General features: G+C 42.3%; 1 protein-coding gene across 6 annotated transcripts in view; it reads right to left on the bottom strand.

Annotated features, from left to right (window-relative positions):
• rtf2 (replication termination factor 2) overlaps nt 1–9,341 on the bottom strand; it is a 65,325-nt gene that overhangs the window by 36,275 nt on the left and 19,709 nt on the right. The window lies entirely within an intron of this gene.

The raw sequence follows: 9,341 nt of genomic DNA, 5'->3' as shown, positions 1-9,341 counted from the left end.
ATGTCGTCAATAAAAGGCGAGAACACAGTGGGGCAAGCATGGCGGATGGAGTGGGGGATGGGGCAGGTATGGAGGAAGGCATGGCAGATCGGGAAAGCATGGCGTATGGGGCAGGCGGAAGGCGTGGTGGATGGGGCAGGCATGGTAGATGGAGAAGTAGGGCAATATAGACAAAATACATATCACGATAAATGTACCCATTTCTTGCAATAAATTATGTTAAATTATTTTTGGGGAAGTGCTAGAGCTGGGTGATATGGACAAAAAGTAATATCGTGACAAATGTAGCTATTTTGCTCGATAACAATAAATACAAAGATTTGAAGAAAGTTTTAATGTATGGCGTCAAATCAGCCTCTAAAGTCCATTGCGTGCGAGACGTCGAGCAAGATGACACATCATTGAGCAAGCGAACACTGCGTTGTAAGTGCAGAAGATGGGGTCATGCGAGCAGAAGATCCCGCCAGCACACAGACCGGTCAAGAATGCAGAATGTGGTTGAACGAGCAGAGGATGGGTCCCAGGAGCATACAAGCCGGTCGAGAGCTCAGAATGTGGTCGAGCGAGCAGAGGATGGGTGCCGCCAGCACACAAACCGGTCGAGAGCTCAGAATGTGGTCGAGCAAGCAAAGGATGGGTCCCGCCAGCACACAAACCAGTCGAGAGCTCAGAATGTTGTTGAGCAAGCAGAGGATGGGTCCCGCCAGCACACAGACCAGTCGAGAGCGCAGGATGCGGTCGAGCGAGCAGAGGATGAGTTGAGGCTGGGTTTTCCAAGTCATTCAGTGCTTACTATTCAAGCTGGCTAGCAAGCTAAACATACGGTTCTGAAGCGCATCTGTTTGACATCATGCACCCAAGAGGACTCAACCAATCACATGACAACACTGGACTGAAAAATGGCAAGCATTTGTTAGTTTGTCCATCACTCCAATGAAAGTGACCAATTTAAGGTGTTCTAGACACGCATCCGATTAAGTCAGCCCCCATAAGCCTGAAATCCGATCGAGAAAAAAAAGAGAAATTGAAACCCAAAAGGTGTCAAGACTTGAGAGAGCAACATCAGAAATGTAAAGTTAAAACGAAGACAGTACAGTATGGTTTAGAAACTCTGTGGTGAAAACTTGACAAAGACGTGACTATTGTTGGACAATTAAAAAAAAAAAGGACACATTTGAATCATGTTTCTTTGCTTAAGGTTCTATATTTTTTGATTCAAACATACTTATTTTTGATCTGTGGCAATGATGTTCTGCTTGCCCAAACTCACACTTGTCAGCTCTCAAGTTTGGCATATCCACTCGAGGAACATCTGCTCTCTCCAACAAATGTCTGCGCTCTCAACCAATATTCCCTCGAAGCTGTGCGCGGGGGTACGCAGCTCCCCAGGGACTGCAGAACAGAAGAAATATCAGCTCGCATAGAGAAGCACGAGATTGAACTTCACTCAACTTTAGAGTTTTCCCCCTTAGTTAACACTAATCAACCTTTCTCTTCTTTGGGAATTGTGATCGAATCATCGCAATATTAGCCACTTTCAACGCAACATACCGAAAAAAAAACTAATTATGCAACCCGTAGTATGCAAAAGTAACTATGGAAGATTTTGTTGTAGGCAGAACGCATCGAAGTACGATTCTATTGCATTGACATACACGACTCAGCCAGTACTCCACACAGACCATAACCAATCAGAGGTGCAGTAGACCTGTATGCAAATAACTATTGCCATATATGGATCGGTGCCATTCACTTTGAACTGGATTGTGTTTACAGCGGTTGTGAGTATTCTCCGTAATAATTGTATGGGAATATTAATGCATTTTATTTTGTAAAGTGGTTTCTTGCATCAATCACAACAACATGTTCAGTCACCTCCTTGTCTGAAGGACGAAAGTCTAAATGTTGGCCTACCATTTTTCAATGAGGTTTCCTCTTGCTCGACATGGACTTTAGATGCTGATTTGACACGATATTAATGGACGGTTACTTTACAACTGAGATGGCCTACTTTTGAATCATACCATTTCATCAAACATATCCAGGGAATGCATGATTGATATTTTGGATGTGCAACCTGTCAAAATAGGATACAGAATTATCTTCTTTTTTTTTGTTGCTCTACAGAGAAATTTACCAACATCTATATTTAGCCTATAGGCTATATTGTTCACCACCAGGAAGTGGGAACTCAAAACACTTAGGTAGATTGCTAACTCCAAATATGATATTGTTGCTATATAACCGTGTAGGCTAATTGATTAACCTAATCAGTAAATGTTGGCTAATGTCCTACAAAAACCTTTTTCCCAGGCATTTTTTTTTACCCCCCACACCATTAACAAACATATGCATACGAAAAACAACTTAGACACCAACAAACATCTACCTCTCCTCTGTCCAGACCCACATGCTTACACTCCCATCCCTAGTGCATGCATTATTGCTTGCCACGTGGCCTTAAATTGTACTAATTTGTCTTTCCTCGGTCGTCCATGCTATTTCAATATTTCAATAATAAAATCATTAGATTTTTCCATTTTGGTAATGATGGCGGATTGACTTTTTCAGCGCTAGGCCTAAGCTACTTGAAGTAGGCCTATTCACTACTCCGCGGGCACATCAAAAGCCATACTTACAGCCTACCTCGGCTGTAAAGTGGTGCCATGAACTCAATATTAAGGTGCGAAATACATTATATACTAGGCTACCCTGGGGCGGCAGGGTAGCCTAGTGGTTAGAGCGTTGACCTAGTAACTTAAAGGTTGCAAGTTTGAATCCCCGAGCTGACAAGGTACAAATCTGTCGTTCTGCTCCTGAACAGGCAGTTAACCCACTGTTCCTAGGCCGTCATTGAAAATAAGAATTTGTTCTTAACTGACTTGCCTAGTTAAATAAAAAAATATAAAAAAATTAATAAATAAATGATTAAATAAAAACTCAGAGAAAGCTGAGACTCTCCTCACAGAAAACAGTAGTTTCTCTGAAAACTGTATTTTCACACAATTGCATTTTGAGCAATGGTCATATGCTTTTTCTTCTCAGAATGCATCCCTCCCTCCTCCATGAACACAGTGGGGAGAGGGAGGAAGAGTGGCTCGCTCACACAGCAGACGACTGAGAAACAGGGACAGGCAGACGCTTTCATAGCAAGAATTAAAGTAATGCATAGGCTATTACTGTGGACCAAATAATGGTTTTAGAACCACCTACAGGAACATTGTGTAGAAGGAAAAAAATTGACGGAAATTACAGAAGTACACAAAATAAGGGGCAATGTAGGCAATGTAGGTGTCAGTAATTTTAGGTTCATGGTCACAGCTTTATGGGGCAGGCATGGTGGATGAGGCACCATGGTACTTTTCTATGTGCACCATGGTATACAGAAACAGTAGCTCCTACCTTTTATTTGCTTTATTTGGCTAAACAACGCGTATCATTACGTTAACTCAAAAAGGGAGAGTTGTATGTTCATATCAAAGCAAATTATTGATGCATTAGCAACGGAAATGTGGCCAACTCAATGGAATCAAACAAGTCAAAAACAGTTAATCATTCACAAGTGAGCACAAACAGCTAAAAGGTCCACAGATAGAAACCCCCCCACCTCCATCTGATAGAAATTCCGCAGGGCACGACAGAGGACAAGCTGTACTAAAGGTTGAGTAATCTACAGTAGAAGAGTCACACAAACAGCACCACTCTCCATTAGCAAACTACCTGAAGTGCCTCAAATGTTATTCTCAAACTGGCAATATACAGATGACTGACTATAACAGCAGGTTTTGTGTAACAAAGAAAACCACAGGGGAGTGGGTAGTGTAAGTGAGGGGTAGGCTTGGGCAGTACACCGGGTTATTTGGAAGTAGCCACGGGTAGGGCTTTGGCAGTCACAAATTTCGTCACCCGGTGATTGTCAAGCAAATAACTGTCGGTCTCATATTTAGCATCTCCTGACTTCCACACACAGACGCAGATCTCTGAAGCATCTACATTTTAAAAAAGTCAAATAAATAAATAGAGCCTACACCTTCACAATAACTCCATGCAATATAGCCTACACTATTACAATAAATCCATTATTTTAAACAGGTCTAAAGAAACATGATATAATGAAAATGTAGTCTATTTCAGAAGAACAGAATAGCATACTCTGAGTTGTCCTTATGTTAGGTCCTGATCTGAATATGCCATATGGCTGTGGACTAAACTAGTTCATTTAGTAGACAAGATTTGCTTAGAATTCTGTGACATTATTTTATTGTATGAAGAATACAATTGAACAAAGCTGAATAAAATAGAATAGGACATTTTCTCTAAGCGATTTGAGGGAATGCACACATGCAGCTATTCTGTGTTGAGCAGTTAACAACGAAATAGGTACTCCTATAAGCTTAATTTAGAGTTTAATTTAACAAGTTGTTCTACAAATGTGGGGGCTACAGTGCCTTGCGAAAGTATTCGGCCTCCTTGAACTTTGCGACCTTTTGCCACATTTCAGGCTTCAAACATAAAGTTATAAAACTGTATTTTTTGTGAAGAATCAACAACAAGTGGGACACAATCATGAAGTGGAACGACATTTATTGGATATTTCAAACTTTTTTTAACAAATCAAAAACTGAAAAATTGGGCGTGCAAAATTATTCAGCCCCCTTAAGTTAATACTTTGTAGCGCCACCTTTTGCTGCGATTACAGCTGTAAGTCGCTTGGGGTATGACTATCAGTTTTGCACATCGAGAGACTGACATTTTTTCCCATTCCTCCTTGCAAAACAACTCGAGCTCAGTGAGGTTGGATAGAGAGCATTTGTGAACAGCAGTTTTCAGTTCTTTCCACAGATTCTCGATTGGATTCAGGTCTGGACTTTGACTTGGCCATTCTAACACCTGGATATGTTTATTTTTGAACCATTCAATTGTAGATTTTGCTTTATGTTTTGGATCATTGTCTTGTTGGAAGACAAATCTCCGTCCCAGTCTCAGGTCTTTTGCAGACTTGGCAGATTTGGCTCCATCCATCTTCCCATCAATTTTAACCATCTTCCCTGTCCCTGCTGAAGAAAAGCAGGCCCAAACCATGATGCTGCCACCACCATGTTTGACAGTGGGGATGGTGTGTTCAGGGTGATGAGCTGTGTTGCTTTTACGCCAAACATAACGTTTTGCATTGTTGCCAAAAAGTTCAATTTTGGTTTCATCTGACAAGAGCACCTTCTTCCACATGTTTGGTGTCTCCCCCAGGTGGCTTGTGGCAAACTTTAAACAACACTTTTTATGGATATCTTTAAGAAATGGCTTTCTTCTTGCCACTCTTCCATAAAGGCCAGATTTGTGCAATATACGACTGATTGTTGTCCTATGGACAGAGTCTCCCACCTCAGCTGTAGATCTCTGCAGTTCATCCAGTGATCATGGGCCTCTTGGCTGCATCTCTGATCAGTCTTCTCCTTGTATGAGCTGAAAGTTTAGAGGGACGGCCAGGTCTTGGTAGATTTGCAGCGGTCTGATACTCCTTCCATTTCAATATTATTGCTTGCACAGTGCTCATTGGGATGTTTAAAGCTTGGGAAATCTTTTTGTATCCAAATCCGGCTTTAAACTTCTTCACAACAGTATCTCGGACCTGCCTGGTGTGTTCCTTGTTCTTCATGATGCTCTCTGCGCTTTTAACGGACCTCTGAGACTATCAGAGTGCAGGTGCATTTATACAGAGACTTGATTACACACAGGTGGATTGTATTTATCATCATTAGTCATTTAGGTCAACATTGGATCATTCAGAGATCCTCACTGAACTTCTGGAGAGAGTTTGCTGCACTGAAAGTAAAGGGGCTGAATAATTTTGCACGCCCAATTTTTCAGTTTTTGATTTGTTAAAAAAGTTTGAAATATCCAATAAATGTCGATCCACTTCATGATTGTGTCCCACTTGCTGTTGATTCTTCACAAAAAAAATACAGTTTTATATCTTTATGTTTGAAGCCTGAAATGTGGCAAAAGGTCGCAAAGTTCAAGGGGGCCGAATACTTTCGCAAGGCACTGTATATGTTTTGATTTTTAATACATTGTAAGGCTTCATGATGCGACTAATGATGATTTGAAAAAAGTTGATTGAAAGGCATGAGGTCTGCTTTGTTTTTTGCAAAGGCTGTACACACTTCGTCAGTCTCTCGTTCACAATTTAAGAAGTACTTGATAATGCCTCGAATTTCATGGTGGCATTCCCTTTGTGTGGCCATAATACACCCTAGAAAAATCCATGCCTGCCTTCCCCGAAGCACCTCTCATCTCACTCACATGGCTCTCCATCACGTGATCGGTTCTTTCTCACAGGCTACAAGTGAAGACAGACACATCCGAGATGCAACTGCGCACGTCCTTATCCAATTCCGAGGTGCATATTGAAGATATTGGAAGAACTGTCCACATTTACTTTTCGTCAGCCAACAAGATGAGCAGGCCTAAGCACTAGCCTATGTCAATCAACTGTCTCCCACAGTACAAAAGTCGACCTATTCTATTCTGTGTGAGTAAATATTCTAAACATCGTCTGGGACAGTTGTGGGATGCGATAGATCCCAAATTAATACAACCACTAGCATCAAAACAAACGTTTTTAAGCAATGAGGCTGACACAGCAGATCACAACATTTAGCTTAAAATGTTTAAACTATTAGGCTATTTCCTCACATTATAAGCGCAGCAATGCGCACATGGCTAAGCACAAATGTTCCACTAGCGGGAAAACATAATTATCAAAAGTGACCAAAAAGCATTATGCATATAATGCTTTTATATAAAAATGTGTATTTTTAATGGTGAAGATTATCTTCCCCAAACTTGAAACTCACACGCTGCTTACGTATGCCAGTTAGGCTCTACACACTTTGTAAAGTGGATAAATGTGCTTAAATTTTAAGAAGTTATTTGGCCACTTTAGCTGTGATACAAACCTTATCAAGTATGAAGGTGAACGGAAAGGTTCTGGAGCAACGAACCGCCCTTGCTGTCTCTGCCTGGCCGGTTCCCCTCTCTCCACTGGGATTCTCTGCCTCTAACCCTATTACAGGGGCTGAGTCACTGGCTTACTGGTGCTCTTTCATGCTGTCCCTATGAGGGGTGCGTCAATTGAGTGGGTTGAGTCACTGATGTGATCTTATTGTCTGGGTTGGCACCCCCCCTTGGGTTGTGCCGTAGCGGAGACCGTTGTGGGCTATACTCGGCCTTGGTATGGTTGGTGGTTGAAGATATCCCTCTAGTGGTGTGGGGGCTGTGCTTTGGCAAAGTGGGTGGGGTTATATCCTTCCTGTTTGGCCCTGTCCGGGGGTATCATCGGATGGGGCCACAGTGTCTCCTGACCCCTCCTGTCTCAGCCTCCAGTATGTATGCTGCAGTAGTTTATGTGTCGGGGGGCTAGGGTCAGTTTGTTATATCTGGAGTACTTCTCCTGTCTTATCCTGTCTTATCCGGTGTCCTGTGTGAATTGTGTGCTCTCTCTAATTCTCTCTCTCTCGGCGTGGTAGAAATACTCTTAATGATCGGCTATGAAAAGGCAACTGACATTTACTCTTGAGGTGCTGACTTGCTGCACCCTCGACAACTACTGTGATTATTATTATTATTATTATTATTATTATTATTATTATTATTATTTGACCATGCTGGTCACTTATGAACATTTGATTATCTTGGCCATGTGCTGTTATAATCTCCACCCCGCACAGCCAGAAGAGGACTGGCCACCCCTCATAGCCTGGTTCCTCTCTAGGTTTCTTCCTAGGTTTTGGCCTTTCTAGGGAGTTTTTCCTATCCACTATTGATTTATTAAAACATATAGGCCTATGGGCTAGGCTACATGAGGCGTGCGACTATGCTTAGAAAAAGTCACAAAAAAAGGCATTGTTTCTTGCCTTTAGCTGGGCATCATTCACAAGTGATAATATATAATTCACAAGTGTAAGGCTAATAATGTCACCCATTGTCACCCGTGAACCGTTTGATTTTCAAATACATTTGCATTGATGTCAGAGTGGTTAGAGGGACAATAGAGTGCAGAGTACCAGGCAGTTAGCAAGTTTGGTAGACTACTAATGACCAGCAGCATCAGAACTTGGAGAAGCCTAATTACCGTAACTAAACAGTCACATGAAATTTGACTGCCTTCATGACTCGTGACCGCCGGTGTGGCAGTAATACGGTCGCTGCAACAACCCTAGCCACGGGATGGTTTTTCAATTCCGTTGAAACTATTTACTTAAAAAAAATATATTATAAATTGAAAAATGAGTAGCTACTTTTTAAGTACAGTGCCTTCAGAATGTATTCATAGCCCTTGATTTTTTTCTCTCACCCATCTACACACAATAACCCATCATGACAGGGTGAAAACATGTTTACAGAAATGTTAGCAAATGTATTGAAAATACAGAAATCTCATTTACACAAGTATTCATGTCACACCCCTTTGCTATGTCACTCCAAATTGAGATTAGTTGCATCCAATTTTCTTTGATCATCCTTGATGTCACTACAACTAGAGCTCTGGTACCCAACATGAGCCAGACTGACCCCGACTGACTTCATCAGGAAATGCATCGCCGACATTGTACCCTCAGTGAAGATTCACTGCTTCCCCAATAGAAAGCTCTGGATTAACACAAGAGGTTGGCGCTAAGGTAAAGGACAGGGGCACCCACACACAGAGCAATCACAGCCAACTCCGATGCCACGGCTGAGGACACAAACAAGTACAAGAAGTCCTGCTACGACCTCTGCAGAGCCATCAAACAAGCAAAAGGACAATATATGCTCAAAGTGGAATCCTATTACACAGGCGCCGATGCCTGCTGCATGTGGCAGGGGCTACAGTCCATTACAGATTACAAAGGAAGACACAGCTGGGATCTGCCCAACAATGCCTCTCTACCAGACAAACTTAATGCATTTTATGCACGCTTTGACAAAAACAATACCAAGCCTTGCATGAGGGCCCCCCGCCAACCGAGAAGACTGGATGATCTCGCTCGTCGAGGCTGACGTGAGTAAGGTTTTCAATCAGGTCAATACTCGCAAGGCCACGGGGCTGGATGATTTTCCAAGGCACATCCTCAGTGCATGCGCAGAAGAGCTGGCAACCATATTCCTGGTAATTTTCAACCTCTCCTTGTCCCAGTCTGTAATCCCCAAGTCTCAAGCTGAACACCATCATTCCTCTTCCCAAGAACTCTAACATGCTGACCACACCCCCCGCGGTGTATGCATGAGCGTTGCAAAACAAATGTACACATACATGTTATTCAATCATTGCACCCACACTGCTCGCACGCGTCTGCATAGCC

The sequence above is a fragment of the Oncorhynchus mykiss genome, chromosome 7, assembly GCF_013265735.2.
Source record: "Oncorhynchus mykiss isolate Arlee chromosome 7, USDA_OmykA_1.1, whole genome shotgun sequence".
Lineage (NCBI taxonomy): Eukaryota > Metazoa > Chordata > Actinopteri > Salmoniformes > Salmonidae > Oncorhynchus > Oncorhynchus mykiss.
The sequence above is the reverse complement of the archived record's forward strand: the minus strand, read 5'-3'. Positions and strand labels throughout refer to the sequence as shown.